We start from the raw sequence: 14,415 nt of genomic DNA on the forward strand, positions 1-14,415 counted from the left end.
GACTGCATTGCTTTATGTGCTGTTGAGCGTTGCTCCGTATGCATGTCCTCCGGGCACTCTGTCTCCCGCCAAGGCCCTGTGGAATACCTGCCCCCACTTCCCAGGATTCATTGCCTACCCACGTTAGCGTCAGTGTGACATTGAGCACAGACACACCATTCTATTAACAGGAAGGGAAAGTAGTGATCACAGCAATTCCCTCAACCCCCAAGAACACCTTCCCTCAGAGGGTCTCAGCATCCCTGAGTTTAGCCGCACAACTTGGAGGATGGGGAAATATTAGTGTGATGTTGCACTCCATATTTTTATAAAAATATGTTTATAAGTGTGGATATAATGTTACTGGAATATGCTTTATGCAAAAGGTCTCTTGTAAGGTATCATTACAAAGCTTCAGAGTAGCAGCCGTGTTAGTCTGTATTCGCAAAAAGAAAAGGAGTATTTGTGGCACCTTAGAGACTAACAAATTTATTTGAGCATAAGCTTTCGTGAGCTACAGCTCACTTCATCGGACCCCCCCCCTGCTGCTGGTGATGGCTTATCTTAAGTGATCACTCTCCTTACAGTGTGTATGATAAACCCATTGTTTCATGTTCTCTGTGTGTGTGTATATAAATCTCTCCTCTGTTTTTTCCACCAAATGCATCCGATGAAGTGAGCTGTAGCTCACGAAAGCTTATGCTCTAATAAATTTGTTAGTCTCTAAGGTGCCACCGGTACTCCTTTTCTTATTACAAAGCTTATAATCTACTGAGTATGGTCATCCTGTTTGTGTGAATGTATCATTCTTTTATCTGAAACTAGGAATATGAAATATAACTCTGAGGTCCTATTGTAATTATGCAAAGTGTGGGCCATTAATGGTGGTTTGGAATCTTGATGGCTCCCATTAACCAGGACAGCTGGTTGTAAATGGCTCTGGTTACTTGTAAGACTTCCTGTATACATGTGTGCCAGTGAGTGGGTAATGAAGTCTCACAGGACATGTAATCATGTCACCTGAAGTGGAATCCATCTTTAACCTGGTGCTTTTCCATTAAGAAGTAGGGGGGAGAACCCAGAGGGAGACAAAGGATTCTCGTCTTGTGCCAAAGGACGTCTACACTATGAAATTAGGTCGATTTTATAGAAGTCGATTTTTAGAAATTGATTTTATACAGTCGATTGCATAAGTCCCCACTAAGTGCATTAAGTCAGCGGAGTGCGTCCTCACTACTGTGGTTAACATCGACTTACAGAGCGGTGCATTGTGGGTAGCTATCCCACAGTTCCCACAGTCTCCGCTGCCCATTGGAATTCTGGATTAAGCTCCCAATGCCTGATGGGGCAAAAACATTATCACGGGTGGTTTCGGGTACATGTCGTCAGTTGCCTCTCCCTCTGTGAAAGCAACGGCAATCGTTTCGCGCCTTTTTTCCTGGGTTACCCATGCAAACATCATACCACAGCAAGCATGGAGCCCGTTCAGCTCACCGTCACCACTGCTGTTGTGAGCATTGTAAACACCTCACATCTTATCCTGGAGTATATGCAGAACTGGGCTAAGAGATGCCAGCATGAGGAGGATTTTGATGAGGACATGGACACAGACATACCTGAAAGCACGGGCTGTGGCAATTGGGACATCATGGTGGCAGTGGGGCTGGTTGATACAGTAGAATGCCGATTCTGGGCCAGGCAAACAAGTACAGACCGGTGGGACCGCATAGTGTTGCAAGTATGGGATGAGTCACAGTGGTTGCAAAAATTTTGCATGTGTAAAGCCACTTTCCTGGAACTCTGAGAGTTGCTTTCTCCCACCCTGAAGTGCAGGAATACCAAGATGAGAGCTGCCCTGACAGTTGAGAAGTGAGTGGTGATAGCCCTGTGGAAGCTTGCAGCGCCTGACTGCTACCAGTCAGTCAGGAATCAATTTGGAGTGGGCAAGTCTACTGTGGGGGCTGTTGTGATCCAAGTAGCCAATGCAGTCATTGACGTTCTGTTATGGTAGTGACTCTAGGAAATGTACAGGTCATACTGAATGGCTTTGCTGCAGTGGAGTTCCCTAATTGTGGAGGGGCAATACACAGAATGCATATCTCCATCTTGGCACCAGACCACCTTGCCAACCACTACATGAATCACAAGGGGTACTTTTCAATAGTGCTGCAAGCACTGGTGAGTCACAAGGGACGTTTCACCGACATCAGTGTGGGATGGCCAGGAAAGGTGCATGACGCTCGCATATTTAGGAACTCTGGCCTGTTCAAGCAGCTGCAAGAAAGGACTTACTTCCCAGACCAGAAAATTACCACTGGGGATGTTGAAATGCCAATAGTTATCCTTGGGGACCCAGCCTACCCCTTGCTCCCATGGTTCATGAAGCCTTACACAGGCAGCCTGGACAGTAGTAAGGAGCAGTTCAACTATAGACTTAGCAAGTGCAGAATGGTGGTAGAATGTGCATTTGGATGTTTAAAAGCTCGCTGGTGCTGTTTGCTGACTAGGTCAGACCTCAGCACAACCAACATTCCCATTGTTATTGCTGCTTGCTGTGTGCTCCATAATATCTGTGGGAGTAAGGGGGAAACGTTTATGGCTGGGTGGAAGGTTGAGGCAAATCACCTGGCATCCGATTTTGAGCAGCCAGACACCAGGGCAATTAGAAAAGCACAGCAAGGCGTGCTGTGCTTCAGAAAGGCTTTGAAAACCAGTTTCATGACTGGCCAGGCTTTGGTGTGACAGTTGTGTGTGTTTCTCCTTGATGCAAACCCACCCCTTTTGTTGATTTTAATTGCCTGTAAGCCAACCACCCTCCCCCCTTCAAAATAAAGTAACTATTGTTTTGAAACCATGCATTCTTTCTTTATTAATTAAAAAAAATGAGATAACAGACAAGGTAGCCCAGGTGGGGTGGAGGAGGAGGGAAGGACAAGGCCACATTGTTTATTGTAGCCACACTAAAAATCAAATTGTTTGAATGACAACCTTCTGTTGCTTGGGCCATCCTCTGGAGTGGAGTGGCTGGATGCCCGGAGCCTCCCCCTCCATGTTCTTGGGCATCTGGGTGAGGCGGATATGGAACTTGGGGAGGAGAGCATGCAGTTATACAGTGGATGCAGCCTTTTGAGCTGAGCGCCTGCCAGTATGGTTATACATCACACACGGCTGGGCAACAGAATTCAGTTTCCAGTCAGCCATTGTAAGCTTTTTGGTACATGGGGTTGGCTTCTTATGCCTTCATAACATGTGGGAATGTTTTCAAACTGTAGCACCCTCCTTTCCCAGAGCAAGCAATGGGTTGGGTTTCACATTTAAAAGGAGGGGCTGTGGTTTTCGGGTGGATGTGCAGCACACACCTACCCCCACCCCAGCATGTGGCTATTCTCCGGGATGATCCCTTCACCCCTCCCCCCCACTCCCCTATTGTGTGGCTATTCTCTGGGATGATCCCTTTTAGCCAAGCGCAAACAGCCCAGCATGAATGGGGTCCTTTTATTGTTCCCTTACAAAAATTCCCCTATTTCAACCAGGTGACCATGAATGATATCACTCTACTGAGGCTAACACAGAAAGATATAGACCGAATGTTGCTTGAATGCAACCAAAACCCAGGACCATTCGCTGACATGCTTTGTGCTGCAAAGATTCCAGAATACTTGCTATTGGCTTGGCATGGTAAAGTGTCCTACCATGGAGGAAAAAATAAGGCAGCCCTTCCCAGAAACCTTCTGCAAAGACTTTCAGAGTACCTCCAGGAGAGCATCCCAATTCTTCAGGGCAAATCAAATATTAAACACAATTGATTTTAAACCCTGTACTGTAGTTACAAATGTGCACTCACCAGATGTGCCTTCTCCGGCTTCAGGGTTGGGGATCCCGCCTTGGGAGTATATTGGCTCCAGGGTAATGAAAAGGTCCTGGCTGCCGGGGAGAATGTATTCACTGCTTGCCTGCTGCACATTCTCCTCCTCCTTCTCCTCTTCCTCATCCACACAATCCTCCTCCATATTGTGTGAGACTCCCCCCTTGCAGGTGTCCATGGACAGTGGTGGGGTAGTGGTAGGGTCCCCCCCTTGAATGCCATGAAGCTGATCATAGAAGCAGCATGTATAGGGCTCTGACCCAGAGCAACCGTTGGCCTCCTTTGTCTTTTGGTAGGCTTTCCTGAGCTCCTTAACTTTCATGCGACACTGCTGTGTGTCCCTGTTGTAGCCTCTGTCCATCACGCCCTATGAGATTTTGGCAAATATATTTGCATTTCTTCTTTTTGATCAGAGTTCAGCCTGCACAGATGCTTCTCTCCATACAGCAATCAGATCCAGTGTCTCCCTTTTGATCCATGGTGGAGCTCGTTTGTGATCCTGGGGGGACTGCATGGTCACCAGTGCTGCTGAGTTCGCCATGCTGACCAAACAGGAAATGAAATTCAGAAGTTTCCGAGGCTTTTCCTGTGTACTGGGCTAATGCATCTGAGATCAAAGTGCTGTCCAGAGCGGTCACAATGGAGGACTCTGGGATAGCTCCCGAAGGCCAATACAGTCGATTTGCGTCTGCACTACCCCAGATTCGACCCAGCAAGGTTGATTTTAACACTACTCCTCTTGTCGGGGAGGAGTACAGAAGTAGATTTTAAGAGCCCTTTAGGTTGATGGAACGGGGTTGGTTGTGTGGACGCAGTCATTTTTAAATTGACCTAATGTGCCTAAATTCGACCTAACCCCGTAGTGAAGACCAGGCCAAAGCTATAAAAGGGGGTGGAACAGAACAAAGGGGTGGCAGTCATGAGAAATCCCCTCACTACCACCTGAGCTGGAACAAGGACTCTATCAGGGAAAAGGATTGGGCCCAGACTAAGAAGGACTCTAGTCTGTGAAAGAAGTTTATTGGAATATCTCTGAGAGTGAGATTTACCCTTATTCAGTTTCTTAATGTATTAGGCTTAGACTTGCGTATTTTTGCTTTATTTTACTTGGTGACTTACTTTGTTCTGTCTGTTATTACTTGAAACCACTTAAATCCTACTTTTTATGCTCAATAAAATCACTTCTATTTATTAATTAATCCAGAGTAATACCTGGGGGAGCAAACACATATCTCTCTATCAGTGTTATAGAGGGTGGACGATTTATCAGTTTACCCTGTATAAGCTTTATACAGAGTAAAATGGATTTTTGGGAGGTTTGGATCCCATTGGGAGCTAGGTGTCTGGGTGCTGGAGACAGGAGCACTTCTTAAGCTGTTTTCAGTTAAGTCTGCAGCTTTGGGGACGTGGTTCAGACCCTGGGTCTGTGTTGCAGCAGGCTAGCATGTCTGGCTCAACAAGGCAGGGTTCTGGAGTCCCAAGCTGGCAGGGAAAATGGGCTCAGAAGAAGTCTCAGCACATCAGGTAGCAGTCCCAAGGGGGTCTCTGTGACTGAACCCATCACAATTAGTATCCCCATTTTACATACAAAGAAGCAAAATGAGACTTGTCTGAAGTCTCACAGGGCATCTGGGGCAGAGCCGGGTGATACAACTAGCTTGCCTGGGCCCCAGGGCTTTAGCCAACCAACCATCCTTCCTCTTCAGATTGTCTAGTGACTTTTAACTCTTTGAGAACCGTACTCAATCATTCCCCTATAGCCTAAATGTACTACGTCTGAGAGCACTGATCAGAGCTCCTGGCTCACCACAGCATAATTGTTATTACAGCGCAAAGCACAGCTGTTTTTTCTCCTGGGAAAATAGGCGGGGCGGGTGGGTTGAGACAGTGGATGCGCCTCTGCTGGTTCTTGCTGCTGGGTACAGATAGGATTTTCACTGTGGTTGCATGCGCTGCCTTCTCCCTCCCCTCCAGGCAGTGACACCGATTTGCCTGCCTTTAAAACGTTCCCCCATTGTCTCTCTTCTAGCTTTCTTCTACCTAAGCTTTTTCACCATCACATTCTCACATGTCTCTTTAAAAGTCCCATGCAATATTTTCCTTTCTCCTTACTCTATTTCTGTTTTTTTCCCCTCTTCCTCCCTACATGCTAGGACAATGCCAGAGAGGGGAGAGGACATTCTCAAACCTGACCTTTCTTTGTGTTTACTTATTTTGCCCAAGAAAATAAAGAGCAATTTACATCAATAGGCAACAAACAGCTCCCACGCTGTCTGCTGAGGCCATATTAATAGAAGTCCATCTGTTCCTGGAACAGCTCACAGACTGGCAAAGGAGAGAAGTGTTCAGAGATAAATGGGCACTGGTCTGTGGAATTTTTTTACATGGATGAACATAGACTCTGATGAGCCCTGTTCATCTGTGGCAGTGCTCTCTGTGAGCAGAGGGAGACCAGTATGTTCCATTCACTGGGGTCATCTCTAGGGTTACCAGATGTCCCGATTTTATACGGACAGTCCTGATATTTGGGGCTTGTGCTATATAGGCACCTATTGCACCCCACCCCCGTCTCGATTTTTCATACTTGCTGTCTGGTCACCCTAGTCATCTCCAAGACCAGTAGGAAAAGCAGGCCCCCAGACACCTTCCTCATTGGCTAGAAGAGAGAAGGCCCAAGACTCCCCCATCTCCCCAGGCCACTCCACTATATTGTTCACCAGCAGTTTTATTTTATTGATGCACTATTGTTGCCTGAGCCTTGATCACCAGGGGTGGCAAGTAAGATGGTGACAGATGGTCCAATCCTCCTATTGGAATCAATGGGGGGAGGGAAGATTGCAAGTGATTTCAATGGGAGCACAATTGGATCCAGCTCTGGAGGGAGGGGGGCATTTATTTATTTACTTGTTTGCATTAAAAAGCAATAAACTTTATTTTAAAAGGTTTTTTTTCCCTATCAGTACAGTTTCTTAATTGCTCATTAGTCATCTAATGAGTCTTCTGTGTGTTTCTTGGACATAAGAGTTCCCATTGAAATGTCAGTGGATGAATTTAGTGCTGTCTATAGCAATAGCCTAAGTGACATGCGGACAATTCAGGGAAACGATTTCTTTTGAATGACTCACACCAAAAGTGGATCTCTCCTTGGCATACAGCTGACCCTTAAATAAAATGGGAAGGACAAAAGAGAACGTGCACCAGGCCTGAGGCATTCTATAGCTAATCATCCCCAAAATATGCTGCCTGCCCTTTCTTACTCCTTAAATGTACACTTTGGTTGCACAAGGCTTAAGAAAGTCTTGTGAAATGTGTTTGTATAATGGTGCAGTTTCATAGAACCATAGAAATGTCGGGCTGGAAGAGACGTCAAAATGACATCTAGTCCAGCCCCCTAAACTTAGGCAGGACCAGGTATATCTAGACCATCCCTAACAGATGTTGTCTAACCTGTTCTTAAAAACCTTTGATGACGGGGATTCCACAGCCTTCCTAGGTAAACTATTCCTGTGCTTTATGATCCATATAGTTGGAAAGTTTTTCCTAATAACGAGCATAAATCTCCCTTGCTGCAAACTAACCCAGTTACATCTTGTCCTACCATCGATGGACATAGAGGTCGCCATCTTTATAATGCCTTTTACATATTTGAAGACGTTGTCGTGTTCCCCCCTCGGCCGTCTTGTCTCTAAACTAAACATACCCAATTCTTTCAGCCTTTCCTCGTAGCTCAGGTTTTCTAAGCCTTTGATCATTTGTGTTGCTCTCATCTGGACTCTCTCCAATTTGTCCACATCTTTCCTAAATTGTGGACACAGTATTCCAGCTGAGGTCTCACCATTACCAAGTAAAGTGGGACAATTACCTCCTGTCCCTTACATATAATGCTCATGTTAATGCAGCCCTGGATGATATTAACTTTTTTCACATCTACATCACAATGTTGACTCATATTCAGTTTGTGATCTGCTATAGCCCCCAGACCCTGTTCAGTAGTACTACCACCTAGCCAGTTATTCCCCATTTTATACTTCTGCATTTGATTTTTCCTTCCTAAATGAAGCGCTTGCCTTTTTAAAATCTCATGTTGTTGATTTCAGACCAATTCTCCAGTTTGTCCAGGGCATTTTGAATTCTAATCTCATCCTCCAAAATGCTTGCCGCCCCTTCCAGCATGGTGTCATCCACACATTTTATAAGCATACTTTCCACTGCCTTATCCAATCATTAATGAAAATATTGACTAGTAGACTGACCCCTGTGGGACACCAGTCGCTATACCTTTCCTAGTTTGACAGTGAACCATTGATGGATACTCTCTGAGTACAACCTTTCAACCAGTTGTGCACCCACCTTATAGTAATTTAATCTAGACCACATTTCCCTAATTTGGTTATGAGAATGTCACATGGAACTATGTCACATCACAACATATTAAAATCAAGATATATCCCATCTCCTGCTTCCCTCCCCTCCACCCGCCATCCATTAGATCAGTAACTCTGTCAAAGAAGGAAATTAGGTTGGTTTGGCATGATTTGTTTTTGACAACTCCATGCTGGCTATTCGCTTATAACACTATTATCCTCTACATGCTCACAAATTGATTGTTTAATAATTTGTTCCAGTATCTTTCCAGGTATCAATGTTAAGCTGATTGGTCTATACTTCCCTGGGTCCTCTTTGTTCCCCTTTTTAAAGACACGTGCTATATTTGCCCTTCTCCAGTCTTCTGGGACCTCTCCTGTCCTCCATGAGTTCTCAGAGATAATCACTAATGGGGCTGAGATTGCTTCAGTTAGGTCCTTAAATACTCTAGGAGTAAATCCCCTGCCAACTTGAATACATCTAACTTATCTAAATTCTTTAACCTGTTCTTTCCCTATCCTGGCTAGTGTTCCTTCCCCCTTGTTGTTAATATTGTGATGAGTATTTGGTCATTATTATTAACCTTTTTAGTGAAGACTGGAGCAAAATAGGCATTAAACACCTCTCGCCTTGAAGTCATCAGATACCAGCTCTCCTTTCCCTCTGGGTAGAGGACCTATGCTTTTCCTTGCTGCTAATGTATTTAAACAACCACTTCTGATTGCCTTTTATGACTCCTGCCAGGAATCCAGGCTGGGGAGCTGGGAAACCTCCAGAGGTTAGGCTGGCGGTGGGGGAAATACCAGCAGAAAGGAATGCATCCGATGAAGTGAGCTGTAGCTCACGAAAGCTTATGCTCAAATACATTCGTTAGTCTCTAAGGTGTCACAAGTCCTCCTTTTCTTTCAGCAGAAAGTGAGAGCTGGTGAGAACTGATGTGACTATGCACAGCTACAGAGCATTCCTATAAGGAGGGAGCACAAGTGGAGAGGAACACAGGAGTTCACGGGCATTGTGGGTAGAAAGATAAAAGGGGAGGAAGAGAGAGGAATCAGGAGTAGGAAGGGGATCTGGACCCCAGGTTGCAGGGAATTGGAGGAATATTCCAGACTGTGGGTGTAGCAACACTAATATGTGATTGCTCAGAATAACTATGGAATAGCGATAGGATGCTGTGTTCTCTTCCATCTTACCTTTCTCAGCAATGGAGACAACTAATCCATGATCGCACTGCGCCAGACCCATTGCATTCTCCCTTTTCACTTTGCTCTTTTCCAAGCAATAGTCAATAACTTCTTTCCAAGCTAAAACCATGTTTCAACCTCGGCTTTGTGACCTGCATTGTCCCAGAGGAGCAGATTGTCAATGGTCCATATATTGACTCTCTGTCTTTCATGTAGCAGGGCTAGATCCATGAATTGCTTTGAAGATTAATACTAAGGCCTTTAAATGGTAGCGGAAGCTGACTGGGAGCCAGTGGAGAAGTGGGGGCACAAGCTTGATGTGCTCACAGAGGCCTAAACCCTGGTGGGGGTGGAGGGAGTGTAACAAAGCCTGTGAAGTGTGTTCACATTCAGTTTCAGATACAGAGGATTACAGTAACCCAGCTGGAAGGCAACAAGTGTGTGGATCACTGTGCCCAGCTCCTTGGGGTAAATGGGGATAGTCTATCCCTGTCTGGCAGGGATGCTGTCTGATTTAATTTGTGAATGCCTGTGAAGCACTTCTTGGTCCTCGCGTGGAAGAAATCAAAGTCCAAGGACTGCATCGGTAACAATGGGAGGAAATTTGCCCCTGCAGGAGAGACAAGAAGTGTGCTGACATTTTCAAAGCTGGCTAGGAGCATTAGATACCAAACCCCAATAATTTAAATGGGAATTGTTAGTCTAAATCCTCTAGGTGAATTGAAAACCTCAGCCCTGCTCTCTTAATATACAAGTAAAAGAAAAAGTTCAATGTTGGGGCCAAACATAAAGTGACCAGGGAGAAACCTACCAGCAACAATCATGTTTAAATACAGTTGTTGCTATGACCATTTCTGGTGCAGCTGAGTAAGTAATTTCTAACAAATCATTTTTTTCAATGAATTCAGCTTCTCTTTCTGCACTCAGGCTATCCAGGAGCAGACTGGTGTTTCCTGAGATTTACTTGTTGGTCAACATTATTCTGTGAATTTTGGTATGGCCCTGCAGGCAGATTGATTGTAAAGGATTGTCTGCGAGTATCCACTAGGCAAGCTGTGTTGTTTACTTGTGATGGGTCACACAGAGCACATGGCATTGTTTATATGCCCTGATTGGATGAGTGAGCAAGCCATTCTGGCAGAATACGCATTTCCAATTTGATTTCCTCTGGCTACTCATTCATCGGACTCCAAGGTTCACTTTCTGCAAACCTTTATGGCAATCAAAATGGATTGCTCAGAAGTGACCATAAAAGGGGGCATGTGCCTGCCTCAAATCAAATTCATTTAAAAAAATCAGAAATTCGCAGAATGCTTATGCAGTATTCACCCAACTCTAGTTTCAACCATATCATTAACAGCTTTGTTCTGGGTTTGTACAGCACCTGGCACAATGGGGTCCTAGTCCACAACTGGGGCTCCCAGACGCTATAGTAATACAAATGAGAAGTAATAATAAGAGGGGATGCTTCACCTTTCTGAGCCTGTGTAAATGGAGACAATGTGAAGCAGTTTGAGATCCAGAGATGAAAGGTGCTATTAGATATGCACCAAGGACATTTGTTAAGTATAAAAATATGCATAAGTCTAAATAATTACCAAAGGGAACTAGGAAGAGGAAACACATGATATAGGATCAACCCTCATTTTCCTGTCGTGCACTTGGGTAGCTTGTGTGCTAAATGTGCTACGTCTGATAGCACTGAACAGAGCTCCTGGCTCACCACAACCTAATTGTTATTACAGCACAAAGCACAGGTGGTTTTCCCTGGGAAAATAGGTGGGTTGAGACATATGCCTGCCCTTCACCACGATGCTGATGATGATTCCAGACTAATGAGGTTTTTATTCACCTGTCAAAATAATTACTTGCCCCTGAGACCTGGAGCTTTATCGGGAACAATTTATGACGCCACCTACTTCCTAAGTGCCCAGAACTGACTGAAGTCCAAAATTCCATTCACCTTCCCATCCTGCCAAATTATATTTAAAATTAACCATTATATTGCCATTCATAAAACAGTGTTAGTCATTGCAGCCTGCCAGCGTATGCCTACAGCTTCCCTAGGGAGGATGTTGCATTAACCATGTGCATCAGCCTTCTCAGGAGGGCTTTATGCTGGGAATATATAGATTGTATTGGACAGGGGTGTCAAACTCATTCTGTGGAAGGGGTTAAATTCTGCTCATCTATGAACTGTGGGTTGAAATGTACTTTCAAGGCTACATACTCCTCTCAACCCAGATCTCCAATGGGAAATTTGCACAGACTTGTGTAATAATTTAACTTGTAAGGGTCTGATTTTGTGATGCTGAGGACCATGACTCCAGCCAAAGTCCTCAGAACCTGCAGGTGCTCAGCTTCTACAAATCCATTTAGGCCCTATGCTGTTATTTGCTATTGTCTCACCCACTGTCAATCTGTAGGAAAGCCCTCTCCCCTTTAGGTCCATCACTGCCCTTTGCTTTTCTTCCTTTATTATCCTGCTTTCTCTGTTTCTTCCTCCTTCCTATCTTTGTGATTTTCCTGCTTTTCTCCCTTCTATATTTCCATACCTGTAGCAACTCTGTTCTTCACTCCCATTCCCTTCCTCATCTCACCTGCTAACATGATCAACGGTGAAATAAAGTTGCCTTTTAAAGCATCTTCATTAGGCTTTAGAATTACAACCAGAAGGGCAGGTCTCTCAGAGCTATTGTTTTGAGCTGTTTGTTTGCAGGCTCTGGGGGACATCAGTGCATCAGTTCACATTTCGCCACAACCATGAGGTTTGGAAATGTAGTTTGGCTTTTAAATTAAAGCTTAGATTCTTCTATTGTGCAATGAGGGTTCAGGTTAGGGCAGGGCCAGCCACAATGTAGCCAGTGGGTGATGACTGTAATTGAGAATACAGACCTGATTCTTCCTGATTACAATGACTTCATCTGCTCTAGAGATGGGCATGACAGCAATGAGCTCGCTATTGTCAGCTGGAAATGTCCCAGTTTCCAAGCAGTGTATTTTTGTTCCCTTCAACACCGTTGTGAAATGTAGCCTTGCCTTTTACAGCATCAGTGGGTGCAGTTATAAATATTTCAGTCAAGTGCATACAATGCAGCAGACCTTTTTAATGTAATGAATGTAATTGCTGAAGCCATGATAAAAGCAGTTAGGTAATTAAGAGTATTTGTACAACTGTCATATGATTTTACTTGCTGCTTTAGAAATGCAAGGGACATCGTCTTACCACAGGGCCAATCATTTCCTTCTTGAATGCAGAAGCAAGCAAGAGGTTAGCCATTTACTCCTTTGGGTGGGGTTCCATGCCAGCCCAACTAATCCTGAGGGTGGTCAGACCTGGGAAGACTGGCTACTGACAAAAGTGGGAAGCGCCCACAAATTAACATTCCACCTGCTGACCAGGGTGATGACTTGTTTGGATCCTGTCCCAAACTTCCATTTCTGCAGAGCAATGGAGCAGCCTTGCAGGGGGACCAACCTGGGGAATAAATCTCTTCCCTTTTGGGTCAGGGTTTTAGTGAAGAGGCTTCAGAGGCCCTGCCCTCCAGCTGTGTTAATAAGTGGTGTGTCATCCTATAGACATCAATTGTAGTTCTTGCTCTGTAATTTAATTCCTGTCACCACACCCACAGATGCAGCAATTGCACGAGCATGTACAGACCTGGCTGTGAAAGGCATGATCCGTTCCTGACCTGGCTCACTGAATTGTCCCTGTGCCAGGGAGCTGCTTAGAGGGTTTGTTCCTCATGTGTCTCTCTATAATAATACAGTGCATCTCAGCCCACATAAAATGTACTATCTCATGTGTATGAGTTTAACATTTCCTTTCCATGAGCATGTCCATAGATTAAAAGATTTGGAGCCCAGAATCATCTAGTCTCCCCTGCTGCATGACATAGGTCACAGAACGTAACTCACTAATTTCCAGTAACTTCTATGTGAGCTACAGCAGATCTTTCAGAAGATATCCAGTCTTCATTTAAAGACTCCAAGTGATGGAGAATTCAGCACATCTCTAGGTAAGTCGTTTCAATGGTTAATTACCCTCACTGTTAAAAAATTGCTTCTTATTCCTAGTCTGAATTTGTCTAGCTTCAATTTCCAACCATTGGATTTCATTGTGTCTTTTTCTGATAACTAGATTAAAAATCTCTTCCCCATGTAAGTACTTGTAGAACATGATCTAGTCTCCTCTTAACGTACTCTTGGGTAAACTAAACTCACTTTTACATGTTTTCCAAAGCTCTAATCATCCTTCGTAAGTCAGTCATATTTTCCAGACCTCAAGTCATTCTTGTAACTCTTTTCTGAACCCTTTTCAATGTTTCAACATCGCTTTTGATGTGTGGACACCAAAACTGGACTCAGCATTCCAGTAATAGGCTTACTGATTGTACCTCGGGGAACACCCAGCACCCCCATGTTCATCCTTGTAAAATGATTGTGTGGTATCCAGTGCAAAGTTTGTCATGTTGGGTGTCTTCGGAAGGCTCATTATGCACTGAGCATTGTGGTTACAGTAATGTTATAGTAAGGTTATAGGTTATAATTTCATGTATGTAGTTATGAGGCTGAAAATGTATCCTCATGGCTTAAAATAAGCCCAGGTAAAAACACTCCAAGAGCTGAGAGGCAGTTCACACCTCATCAGGGCATGTATGGGACAAACCCAGCCCAAAGGAACAAAGGACGTTGGCCTAGACAGCAACAAAAGAATCCGTTGGACTCTCAAAGGAGTCACCCCCATTCCTTTGACCCCCAGTTGGGAGAGACATATGCCATGCTCTTCCTCTCTCTTCCACCTCCATCTACAGACATCACCATCAAGCAACTGAAGCACTGATCAAAGGGGAGAGCCTGGCTGAAGAGCAACCAGCCAGCCTGTGGTGAGAAGCATCTAAGTTTGTAAGGGCATTGAAAGTGTTAAGATCAGCTTAGAATGCATTTTGCTTTTATTTCATTTGACCAAATCTGACTTGTTATGCTTTTACTTATAAGCACTTAAAATCTAGTTAATAAATC

The sequence above is a fragment of the Dermochelys coriacea genome, chromosome 5 (assembly GCF_009764565.3).
Source record: "Dermochelys coriacea isolate rDerCor1 chromosome 5, rDerCor1.pri.v4, whole genome shotgun sequence".
NCBI lineage: Eukaryota > Metazoa > Chordata > Testudines > Dermochelyidae > Dermochelys > Dermochelys coriacea.